Genomic DNA, 13,913 nt, shown 5'->3' with positions numbered 1-13,913 from the left:
GGCTCACTGTGTTGAATGACATACTCCTTTCCTGAGGTTTCTGTGCAATCTGTGGGAATGCTCTGTAAATGTTGTCACAAGCTCTCAGATGTTAGGAAGGAGGCCTCTGCAGGGATCGACAGAACTGTGTTTCCTGCTCCCTTTTCCGATATCGAGGCTGGTGCCGGGTGTTCTGTCCGGGTTATCCTTTAAGACCTCGGAGCAGTTTAATACAATTCAGTGTCTTGCTTGGCTGTTTCAGAGACCATTGAAGAGTTTATCACATGTCTCTGTGTGTCTGGAGTCACTTTTAGGCCAGACCAAGAATGCACGGGAGATTCACTTCCTGAAAGTACATTGGAGAAGCAAATTGGTGGTTACAATCGACATTGGCTTCACGGTCATTGTTACTGACACCAGATTTTAGACCTCGACATTTTATTAATTGCTTTTAACTTCCACCAGCTGCTAGAGCATTTGTTTGGTCTGGGTTAGTAATCCAGTGACATTTCCACAACAGCATCAGTTCCACATGGGGACCTATCGGGAACCAAACTGAGCAGGTATTTTTTGTGCTGCTTCACGGCTCTGTCAAAAAGACCTCCCACCCATTTGACTGTCGTAATGAAGTTGAGGGGGCCATATTGGTCATAATGTAATTATTTTCCTCTTAATAGACTTGTCATAATAATTTTCCACATGTCAGATAGATGTCAGACTTGGAAATGGAATGAAATAGCTTCCCCAGGGACACGGCTTGTCGAACATTGCCTATGTCGTACGTACTGTGTTCAGTTGTTTCTTCATGTCACATAGAGCGAATCAAACTGTTTGAAAACTGTCATCTGTGATTCTGTGGGCATCCTGACAAGGTGAGTTGAATCATAAACTCAACACTTCTGGCTGAGTATGGTGTAGATAGGAATCCTTGTCTATTGCCCTGATGTGCAGGGCTGTACATTATTTAGGATAGGGACGTGTGTATGACCCTGTCCTGCAGTGAGTTGATTAATCCATTTATGACTGGGTGTGGCAGGGATGCTGAGCTTCGATCTGATCTGTTCGTCTTGGGATCATTGCGTCCTCTCTATCACATGTTAGTTCTGCTGTTTGGAATGTAATCAGTCAAGTGTGGTCGCTTTAACTGGTTCTCATCAGTTTTAGGAGCACATGGTTCTGACCCTGACATGTTTACCCACATGCGTCACTGAACCATAGTTCAGCTTGATGGTAATTGTAGACTGAGGGATTATCCAGGGCCAAAAGTTAGATTATAGTTTTATATAATTCTGCTTCTGTTGTTGCTGTGGTTTACAGCACCACATGGAATACACGGTTTGACTGCAATATCTCTCATACAGTTCTGCTGCCTGTTCCCCAGTTCACACCGAGATTCATTCACCCATCAGCCATGCACTCAGTGACCTACTCTGGTTTCTGATGTGGTACACGTCCAATTTTATATTCTCATTCCACTGAGGGTCTCTCCATGGTGTCACACTTACAGTTTGTCTCATTCCCGCTTTAATATATTCATCTGAATCCTTTCCCTTCCAGTATGTGCTACCTTCTGTGTTTAGAGTGAATACATCTCCCGCTGTTTCTCTCCCTAAGAGTAAGAGGTCTGTAGTGTCAGTGATGCCAGCCTTACATAGTTTCAGAACCAATGAATTTGTGCATCTTTTTTTATCTTGCACTTCCTGGTATATGGCGCTCCAGGTTGGACAGAGGGTTTGAGTAACGTTGACACTCATCTTTGAAAAACAGAAATTGCTGGGGACGTTAAGCAGGTCTGGCAGCACCTGTGGAGTGAAAGTAGAGTTAATCATTGGTTCCAATGATCGTTCTTCAAGGCTCACAGATTCTTTTTTTGTTCTGGTTTCAGATTTCCGGTATCAACAGTTATTTGTTTAATTGAAAATGTGTTTTGTTCATTTCTGGAGATACACAGCAGATCCGCAGCATCTACAGAGACAGAGAAACAGAGTTAGCGTTTCAAGTCCAGTGTGACACTTCTTCAGAACGGAAAAGGATTGGAAAAAGGGCTTTTTAATCCCTTGTCAGAGGTAGTGGAGGCGTGACGGGAAACAGTGTGGAAGCGCAATGCCACTGACGAATGGACTTTTGTTTGTTGTAAAAGAGAATCAAATGTAAAATAAGTATACATTAGGTTGTAAAGGGGGGCATTGGGTTCCTTAATTGAGTGCAAGACAAACGATTCATAAACAGGGCAAGTTCAGTGGGAGACCAAGTGAAGGAATGTATGAAGACTTGAGAACAGCTATAAAGGCGTCATGCTGTGAAGTTATGGAATTGAATACCTACTCCTACAGGCTGTAACGTACCAAAGTGAAATGTGAGGTGTTACTCGAGCTTGGGTTGTGCTTCATTTGAACATTGCAGCTGCCCAGGACTGAAATGTTAGTATGAGAGCAAGGTAGGTTATTGAAATGGGAAACAATGAGACGGTCAGGGCTCTTCCTACAGACAGAATGGGAATGTTCCTCAGTGCAGTCTCTGTTTGCTCTCCCCAATTTAAAGGAGACTGAATTGTGAGCAGCAATGACAGGAGATTGAATTGAAAGATTACAAGTGAAATGCTGCTTCTTCTGGAAGGTATGTGTTAGATTGTTAAGAAATGAGGAAAAAGTTTACGATCTTTTCAAATGTCCAACTGTATTTCCTATTATATATAGACTACATAGTTTCTCAACTTGGAGGGAGTAAGCACTACGGGTGCGAGAGGACAGAGTTAATAAACTTGGAGCTTGAGAAACACAGAAGACCAGACAGAATCAGAGGAGCAAAAAGGCAATATTTTGATATTGGACCTTTCGTCAGGACTGGTGAGGGGGAGGGGAGCCCAGAAATGGAGTGATGGGATATGGCAGGGCGAATGGTTGGCATGATGGTGGCGTATTCATGCAGGTATGAGGTTACTGTGCTTGGTCAGTGAAAGGGTGGAGCGGATATGTGAGTGAGAAGATGGGCAGGTGGGTCTGGTCAGGGAGAAGGGACGTGGGATAAGGCTGCGTGTGGAGGGATGTTGAAGCTTCTGCAGTCAATATTGAGGCCATTGGGCTATCAGCTTCAAAGGTAAACTCTCAGGTGGTGTTCCTCTGACAGTGGACAGGCTAAGGATGAGCATGTGCTGAAAATGTGTTGCTGGAAAATCGCAACAGGTCAGGCAGCATCCAAGGAACAGAAGAATCGACATTTCGGGCATAAGCCCTTCTTCAGGAATTCCTGAAGAAGGGCTGATGCCCGAAATGTCGACTCTCCTGTCCCTTGGATGCTGCCTGACCTGCTGTGCTTTTCCAGCAACACATTTTTCAGCTCTGATCTCCAGCATCTGCAGTCCTCACTTTCTCCTTAAGGATGACCATGTCCCCAGATGAGTTGGAGGGGGAATTAAAATGGAAGGTAACTGGAAAGTCGGGTTCGTTGTTGTGTTCAGAGCACTGGTGCTCCATACAGAGCCTGATCCTGCCCCAACAAGCACGTCTCCAACTCCCAATGTTGTCTCTTCTCTATCAGGGAGACCAAAGGGAGTTTCGGGGACATAGTCATGGAGCATCTGCTCTCTGCACGCTTTAACCAACCCTACATTCCAGTTGCCATTCATTTCAATTACTTGCTCACACCGCCCCCGCCCGCTCATCCAGCGACAGATCCATCCTTGGCCTCCTCCACTGTCTGAGTGAGGCCAAATGGAAACTAGGGATCACAACCTGATCTTTCAGCTTGAGAGCTTACAGTTCACTGGTCTCAATATTGACTCACTGGCTTCAAAATCTCTCCACCCACAGCCTTATTTCATGTTCCCCTTCCGTGACCTGACCTAAGCTGTCCCTCTTCCTATTCGCATATCCACAGTACTCTTCCCACTGACCAATCACAATATCCCCATACTTGCATCCCTTTTCGTCATCCCATCTACGCTTCCTTCAGCCCCACGCCCCTCTCTCTATTTACTTCCCAGCTCCCCTTCCCCGGCCCAGTCCTGATGAAGGCTTTCAGCCTGAAAAGTTGACTTTCCTGTTCCTAGGATGGTGTCTGACCTGCTCTGCTTTTTCTGCTTCATATGTATTGCTATATCGGCAGCAACATATTTTGTTGTGCATTTTATACATTTTATTTTATTTTAGCTGTTTACTGACAAGCGTATCTCAACATTCTCACTACAGGGTCAAGGAAACAGTCTCTTTGTCACGAATGTTCCTGTTTGCTTCGAAATGATTTCCTTTGTTTTCACCGTACTTTCAAGTCTGCTGTTCGCAATAGCATTGTAAATGTAACTCTTGTTATGCTGAAGCTTAATCACACCATGTCCAATGTACTTCAGAACTTCCTTGTTCTTATACTCCACACATCCATTCTTAAACGTAAGGATCCATTAAGTCCTTCTATACAACAGTTTCAACTTGCCTGGCCATTTGTAATTTCCTGTCTTCTGTGTCCCTCTCTCCTTACATTTACCAGTCCTCCCACTCTCCAAAATTTCCAGAAAGCTCACCAGCAATGCCTCCACAATCACCTTTGGCATCTCTTTAGAACTACGGGGTGTTCTCCAACTAGTCTCACTGATTGATCCAACTTCACCTTCCCAAGCTCCTTCTCCTTACTGGTGGTCGCTATACTCACCTCTACCCTCTGACTGTCTTGAAGTTCTAACATTTTGCTGGTGTCTTCCACCGTGAAGATTGTTACAATGTATTCAATTCCTCTGCCATTCCATTGCTTCTCATAACTATTCAAGCTTTATTTTTCAACATTCCTTTGTTTGTTCTTTACTCCCTGTCTTCTTTGTTATCTGTCTAAAAATCTGTTTCAACGTTCTTTTCCATTATTAAAAAGCATAATATCATATTTCACCCTCTGCTGCCATTTGCTGTTGTTAGTTATCCCTGCTGGAATTTATAGGCTGCGTAATCGTCGAGATTCCCATAAATCTTCACCACATTGTACGCATTTTCTTTTACTTTTGTGCTGTCCCTGTTTCGTTATCACGCACGGCTGCCTTGTCTTCCGCTGAATATCTTTATTCTTACTTTGGGATGAATTTCTGACGTGCTGCTGAATTATCTCCAGAAACTCCTGTCATTGCTGCTTCACCATATTTCCGTGTTCAGCTCCCCTTTCAACTAACTCTGGCCAACGCCACCCTCCTGTCTTTTTAGTTACATTACTCAATTATAAGCCATCTCATCCAAAAGTGAGCAATAGATGTAAACTGAAAGAGGGATGTTTGAGACTTGGGACACGAAGAACGATTGGAGGATTTATTAACTGGATGGAAAGACAAAGACAGAGAGAATGAATATAGACGTGAAGATGTAAAAATAGAGACGTCTACATGATTGATAGAATTAGATGTGCTTCCCTATTTGGTTTAACAATTCCTGTGTGCAGTGGTCCTTTATGCAGTATATGTGCAACAGATTAATCTGTTGAAATCCTGGATTTGATGCCAGAACATTTATCTCCTTCAATATGAGAGGCACCAACTGTTGACAGAACCCAGCATATGTTTCCTGGTAGAAAATGGATTAGATTAGATTAAATTAGTTACAGTGTGGAAACAGGCCCTTCGGCCCAACAAGTCCACACCGACCCGCCGAAGCGCAACCCACCCATACCCCTACATCTACCCCTTGCCTAACACTACGGGCAATTTAGCATGGCCAAATCACCTGACCTGCACATGTTTGGACTGTGGGAGGAAACCGGAGCACCCGGAGGAAACCCGCACAGACACGGGGAGAATGTGCAAACTCCACACAGTCAGTCGCCTGAGGCAGGAATTGAACCCGGGTCTCTGGCGCTGTGAGGCAGCAGTGCTAACCACTGTGCCACCGTGCCGCCCACAAACAAGTTGGAACACCAGAAGCAGGAATTTATAACAGCCATCCGATAAGAATGAAACATTAGATCAGGGAATGCCAGGAAGGGGCAGGAGGCAGACGGTACATTGAGAGAAGGGGAACAAAACCTCTCAGCTGAAGAGTAAATAACATATTAATATTTTATAAATTTTGTATATCACATGCATCATGTTTGTTAAGTATGTCTCTCTTGTTCATTCTGAATATGTTGCACACATATGAATAATCTTATCTATCTGCACACACGCACAGACACAGACACACACACACACACATACGCACGCACACACCAATGACTGTTCAGCCATTCTATTTGAAATGATTCTGTTTTGTTTACACTGTCATTTGCCATTCCTTCTTCCGAATAAATTATGTTTCTTTCACTGCATTTTATTACATTCTGTTTGTCAAGAAGACATTGGGGAATGGTGGGGATGTCACTTTACTCCTCATCAGTCTCCACAGCCACTGTCTTCTATTCCTTTCTGTTTATTAACCCATGAAAAATACGTACTGTATCTGACCCCTGAATCCCAATAACCAGGTCAATTTTAAACAGGACACTTACTTTTGCGCTAAGGCTACAAAACATCTCAAAAGGAAAATGCATACAAATTGTGCAATAAGATGTTTGCATCTTTACAAACAGATTATAGAATTGCCTTATGTAAACGATAAACAATTAACTGGTAAGAGCGGTGAGAGTAAAATCCAGGGAAATCCGTATTTCTTGTGTATGTTCGGGGCAGTTGTGCCCAGAAGCAGTTTTAATGTTGGAAGTTGTTGTGGTGGAGGACACTTCAGTGTAGTAACAACATCTCGATTGATGCTGTGTAATGATGACTATTCAGGCAGGTTACTATCCCATCCTCGCTATTGTTGGTATTCCTGGTGAGTCGATCTCTGCCCATTTACTAATTCTCTAACCCGTTGTGAATGTCATCATTTTCTCTGTAGTGTATATTTGGCAAAGATCCAAAATATTGTCTTCGCTTTCAATCACAATTTCCATTTCTATACCATGAATTTCATATCCCTCGCTTACAAGCATCTGAGGAGAAATTAAAGTATTCATAACCACCATTACCCCATTTTATCCTGAACTGATTTATATCTCAATATTCCGTCGACCACAAAACCTGCCCAATCCCACTCCCACCTTCACAATATCCCCAGTCTTCACTTCTGCCTCAACACTGTTTCTGAATAAACCATCATCCACATCTTTCCAGTTACAATTCTCTTCGGGCACCTCTTCTCGTTACATATATTTTGATCACAAACTTTTTCTTGCCTCGACTTGGATCTATGTGAGGTGCAAAGATTGAAGACAGTTTGATTCTAAAATGACTATCAGTATAACCTGTAACCTCAAACGAGGGAGAGGACTATGCTATCAGTGACCAGGAAGTGACCGTTTCATTGAACTGTCTTGATTCTAGAACTTTCTGACCAGGAGTGGGTGTCACGTCCATCATCTCCCAATTGCAGTGTTCTAATGTATTCACACAGTGACGGAATCAATCTCTGCCTGCTGCTGAGGGTAATACCTTCGTCCTGTCTTCATAATGGAAGGTCCGGAAAATCTTCTAGAAATAATATGGGACAGATTGACTGGTAAAAATAAGAACATGATTAGAATTAATAAAGTGAACTTTCTCAAAAACTAATTGAATTGAAGGTTGGCAAGTTACTGCACCAAATGAGTTCCATCCGAGTTTTCAGAGAAGTGGCATTGCAGCTAGTGAATGAGTTATAGAGACATACAGGACAGAAACAGACGCTTCGGTCCAACCAATCCATGCTCACTATTCCAATTCCAAACTAACTTAATCCCACCTGACCGCGCTTGGCCCATATCCGTACAAACCTTTCCTATTCATGTACTTATCCAAATGTCTTTTAAACGTTGTAACGACAAGAAAGAAGTATTGATTACCCTCCAAATTTCTTTAGAATCTGCAATTTATCGTTCCTGCAGACTGGAAAGTAATTATTGTAATTCTAAATATTTAAAACCAGCGCGGGAGGGAAACGAAAAAAAAATGGGTACCATGAAGTTAGGTCTGAGGAAAATATTAGAACTTTTTATGAGAAATTTTACAACTCGACGTTTGGGAAATCATGATGTGACTTAGTACAGTCAGCTTAGACTTAGAAACCGGAAATCATCGTTGAGAAACCTGTGGAGTTTGTATTAGTTGATACATCCACAAGAGAGAAAGAGTGCGAGTGGTGTATTTGAATTTGCAGAATACATTTTTTACATTGTTGTTAACAAGTAAGCAAAGGAAGTTGGAGAACATTGGTAAGTTGCAGACGGGGTGATCTGGATATACCACATGGATTGAGAATTGGTCAGTGGAAGCAATACAGTGCTTCTTGCACTTTTATGGATTGAAGGCAGTTACTCATGGGATATCACAAGTTTCAGTGTTTGAACCACAACAATTTGCAAGGCATAGAAATGATTTGGCTATGAGAAATAAACAGAATGCATCTCATTTTGTATTGATTAAATCGTACAAGTTTGAGAAATGTTGTTTTTCAAAAGGACCTGAATGTCCTTGATCATGAGTCACCAAAAATAGCACATCCAAGGCCGTAAGTATTGGCATCTTATATTGTATGCTGCCTTTCATTGTCATATGATTTATGTGCAAAACTAAAGCCGTCTTCCCGTATTTGTAGGGCCTTGATTAGAGATTATTTGGAGCACTGTGTAGAGGTGTGATCTTCTTTATAAGGCACGATGTCATTAACACAGACACTACTGAAGTAAGTATTAGCAGTCTAATCCATGAGATGATGACTCCATGAGGAGACAGTGATGGAACTGAGTATTTAATCTGTAGTGCTAGGAGACAAAGAGGGATGATTGCGCTGAAACGTGAGGATTAGCGACGATCACATATTTCTGAAAGAGACACTGTTAGGGTGAGAAATGATTAATTTATTAGATTTATTGTCACATGTGCCTAAGTCCAGTGAAAGCTTTATTTATGAGCAGTACAGGCAGATGACAGTAAGCAAGGACGCACAGATCATAGGGTGAAAAATAAATGTGGACATAGTAAGGCGTGCAGGTTACAATGCGCAGAACATTCAAAAAACATGATCAACATGAACAAGATCTTTATTATTTGGAGTTACAGAGTCCATTCATCAGTCTAATATAGCATCCCTGATACTTTATGTGCCTGAATGATCTCTCCCCACATTAATGTGCCATCGGCATGAGGTCCTACAAGAAAAAGGTAGGGAGTTAGGAACCAACTTAACAAAGTAGGACCTCGGAGGATTGCTACCATTGTCAAGTACTAGTCAGTGTAGGAATGATTAAATAATCAGGAAGAATGTGTGGCTTGAGAGATGGTGCAGGAGGGAGGGGTTCCGATTTTTGGGATATTGGGACCGGTTCTGGGGGAGGTGAGATTATTACAAATTGGACGGTCTACATCTGGATAGGACTGGAGCCAATGTTCAATGGAGTGCATTTGCAAACGCTGTTGGGAAGGGTTTAAACTAATGTGGCAGGGGATCGGGTAAAAAATCTGTTTAGTGAAAAGAAAGGAGGTAGTAACTAAAGCCTAAGTAACTCGATAATGAATTCAACATGACTGAGGGGAAGAGGAGGCAGGAAGCGGAGGATGAACACAGAGGGGCTTGTCGTTTTAATGCAAGAACGTAAGGCAGGTGAACGTAGGGCTTGGAATAGTACCTGGGAATATAATGTTGTTGTTGTTACTGAACTTGGTTGAGGGAATGGCGTGATTGACAACTAAATATCCCAGGACATTAATGCTTCAGGCGGGGAAGAGAAGAAGGTAAAAGGGGTGGATGACAAGCATCACTGGTCAAAGAAGATATCACAGCAGTGCTGACGGAGTGCCCCATGGAAGATTCGAGCAGTGAGGCAATATGGGCAGAGCTCAGAAAGAGAAAGGGCGCAGTAACAATGCTGGGATTGTACTACAGGCCTCCCAACACCGATCAAAGTACAAATGTGTAGATAGATCGCAGAAAGATGTGGGAGCAACAGGATGGTGGTGATAGGAGATTTTAATTTTCCCAAAATTGACTGGGATTCACTTAGTGTTAGAGGTCTAGATGGAGCAGAATTTGTAGGACCATCCAGGAGCGTTTTCTAGAGCAGTGTAGAAACAGTTCAACTCTGGAATCGGCCATGCCAGACCTGGTGTTGGGAAATGAGCCCGTCCAGGCGGTGGAAGTTACAGTGGGGGATTACTTTGGGAATAATGATCACAATTCTTTTAGTTTTACAATATTCATGGAGAAAGATGAGAGTGGTCCTAAATGAAGAGTGCTAAACTGGTGGAAGGCCAACTATAGCAAAATTCGGCAAGAGCTGGGGAACGAGGATTAGGACCAGCTGTTTGAAGGGAAATCCGCAAATGATAGGTGGAAGGCTTTTGAGGAGAGGTTAATTAGTGTTCAGGAGAGATATGTTCCTGTGAAAATTATGGATAGAAATGGCAAGGATAGGAAACCATAGATGACAAGTGATATTGTGACACTAACTAAAAGGAAAAAGAATGAGTACATAATATCTAGGTGAACGAAGATATACGAGGCCTAGGAAGAATATTGTGAATGTAGGACCAATCTGAAGTGAGGAATTAAGAGGTCGAAAAGGGGTCATGAGATATCCTTAGCCAGCAGGATTAGGGAAAACCTTAAAGCATTTTGGTCACATAAAACGCGAAAGAGGGTAGCTAGAGAAAGGGCCCAATCATGGACAAAAGAGGAAAGATATGCTTGGAGGCAGAGAAATCGGGAGAGATTCTTAATGAGTACTTTGCATCGATATTCACCAAGGAGAGGGGCTGGGTGGATGTTGAGGTTAGGGATAGATCTTTGATTACTCTTTGTCAAGTCTGCATAAGGAGGGAGGAAGTGGTGTGTTTTCCAAAAGACATCAAGAAAGACAAGTCCCCAGGTCTGGATGGGATCTTCCCAAGGTTACTGAGGGAAGCGAGAGAGGAAATAGCTGAGGCTTTCATGGATTTTGTTGCAGCGTCCTTGAACACGGGGGAGGTCCCTGGGGAATGGACAATTTCTAATGGTGTCTCCTTGTTTAAGGAATAATCCTGTAAATTACAGACCTGTGATCCTGACGTCAGTGGTAGGGATGCTACTGGAGAAGATACTGAGGGATAGGATATATACCCATTTAGAATACAATGACTTCTCCGTGCTAGGTAGCATGGTTTTCTGCAGGTATGGTAATGGCTTACAAACTTAATAGAATTGTTTGAAGAGGTGACAATGTTGATTGATGAGGGAAGGGATATAGATGTCATACAGATGGACTTTAGTAAGGCATTCGATAAATTTCCCCATGGTAAATTGAAGAAGAAGGTGAAGTTGCATGCGTGTTCTAGCTAAATGGATAGAAACTGGTTAGGAAAGAGGAGACAGAGAGTAACAATGGAAGGGAGGTTATCAAAATGGAGATCTGTGACCAGTAGTGTCCCACAGGGGCCCTTGCTGCGACATTGGTTTTTGTGGTAGACATAAATGATTTGGAGGAAGGTGTAGCTTGTTTCATTAGCAAGTTTTCAGATGACACTAAGATTGGTGGAGGAGCAGACAGTGAAGGGGACTGTCGGAGAATACAGCAGAATATAGATAGATTGGGGAGATGGGCAGAGAAATGACAGATGGAGTTCAATTTGGACAAATGTGAGGCGATGCATTTTGTCCGATCCAATCCTAGATCAAACTATACAGTAAATAGTAAAGTATTGGGGAAAATTGATGTACAGAGACATCTAGGTGTTCAGGTCCATTGTTCCCATTGAAGGTGGCAAGGCAGATCAGTAGAGTGGTGAAGAAGGTGTACGGCATGGTTTCCTTCATTGGATCGGGTACTGAATATAAGAGTTTGCAGGTCGTGTTACAGTTGTATAAGACTTTAGTTCAGCCACATTTGGAATACTGCATACAGTCTGGTCGCCACACTAGCAAAACGATGTGGATGCTTTGGAGAGAGTGCAGAGGAGGTTCACCAGTATGTTGCCTGGTATGTAGGGTGCCAGCCATGAAGAAAGATTGAACAAATAAGGATTATTTTCATTAGATAAACGGTGGTTGAGGGGGATCCTGATCCTTGGATGGCGAGGCATATTGAGGATCTGGTAAGGACATTAAAGAAGGCATACATTGGGTTTAAGATATTGGGCTTTCGTGAATCCTTAGATGACTACACAAAGTGTAGAAGCACCCTTAAGAGGGGAATCTGAAGCCTGAAAAAAGGACATGACATGGATCGCTCAGAAAAGGTGAAAGATAATCCCAAGAGGTTCTCTAGTCATATTAAGAGTAGAAGCATGATTCAGGATAGAATAGGTCCACTTACTGATGAGCATGGCTGTCCTTGTGTGTGTGTGTTTGTGGGGGGTATTGTTTAATGAATATTTCTCCTCCATGTTTAATCAGGAGCAAATGATGCATACTAAGGAAATAAGGAAAACAAGTGGGAATGTTTTGCTCTGCATGCATATTACTGGAGTGGAAGCATTTTCTACCTTAAAGCACAATAGGGTGAATAAATCCCCTGGGCAAGAATATGTCCATCGTCAGATGTTATGGGAGGCTAGGAAAGAAATTGCACAGGCCCTTGCACAGATTTTTGCTTCATCGTTTGCCACTGGAGTGGTTCCATTGTTTAAGAAAGGTAGCAAAGAGAGCTCTTAGTCAGTGAGTGGAACATCAGTGTTAGGCAAGTTGTTGGAGATGATAATGAGAGACAGGATGAACTAACATTTGGAAATTCAAGGTCTGATTAGAAATAGTCAGCATGGATTAGTGTGCAGGAAATCATGTCTGACAAATCTTTTAAATTGTTTCAAAGAGATAACCGCGAGAATACATATGGGAAGGACAATGGATTATCTATATATGGACTTTAGTAAGACGATTGACAAGGTCCCATACGGCAGGTTAGTCAGTGAGTTTAGGTGATTTGCGATCCAGAGAGAGCTAGCTAATTGGATTCAAAATTGGCTCAATGGTAAGAAGCAGAGGGTGATGGTTGAAGATTGTTTCTCCGACTGGAGGTCTATAATTAGTGCCACTGGTGTCAGTGCTGAGAACTTTGTTATTTGTTATTTACATAAATGTTCTGCATGTGAATATACAATGTATGATGAGGGCCATAAGACATTGGAACAGAAATTGAAATATTCAGCCCATCGAGTCTGCTCCACTATTCAGTCATGGTTCATAATTTTCTTAACACCATTCTTCTGCTTTCTCGCCATAATCCTTGATCCCCTTGACAATCAAGAACCTGTCCATCTCAGTCTTATATATACTCAGTAACCTGGCCTCCACAGCCTTCTGTGGCACTGAATTCCATGGATTCCCCACTCTCTGGCTGAAGAAGTTTCTCTTTATCTCCGTTCTAAAAGTTGTTCCATTTACTTTGAGGCTGTGCCCTCGGGTACTAGTCTATTTTCCCAATGGAAATATCTTCACAACATCTATTCTGTCCAGACTATTCAGTATATTTCAATTAGCTCTCCTCTCATCCTTTTAAAATCCATTAAGTAAAGATCCAGAGTCCTCAAAGTTTCCTCATATGTCAAGCTTTTCATTCCTGGGACCATTCTCGTGAAACTCCTCTGAGCACATTCCAAGGCCAGTATAAATCTTCTGAGATAAGGGGCCCAAAACTGCACAACATACTCCAAGTACTCCCAAGAAGTTTACTACATTTATGGATGATACCATTAGGAGGTATCGTTGATAGCGATGAACATTATCAGAAATAATAGAGGGATTTTAATCTGATGGGGAAGTGAGCTGAGGATTGGCAACTGCGATTAAATACAGACAAGTCGGAGGTGTTACACTTTGGAAAGTAAAACAAAGATAGGAGTTATACAGTAAATGGTTAGATTCTGAGGAATGTTGTGGAACAGAGGGACCTCGGATCACAAGTCCATATTTCACGGGAAGAGGCGTCACGGGTAGAAAGGGCGGTAAAGAGAGCGTTTAGCATGCCGGCCTTCAACTATCAAA

The sequence above is a fragment of the Chiloscyllium punctatum genome, chromosome 33 (assembly GCF_047496795.1).
Source record: "Chiloscyllium punctatum isolate Juve2018m chromosome 33, sChiPun1.3, whole genome shotgun sequence".
Classification (NCBI taxonomy): domain Eukaryota; kingdom Metazoa; phylum Chordata; class Chondrichthyes; order Orectolobiformes; family Hemiscylliidae; genus Chiloscyllium; species Chiloscyllium punctatum.
Note: the sequence above shows the minus strand (reverse complement) of the source record.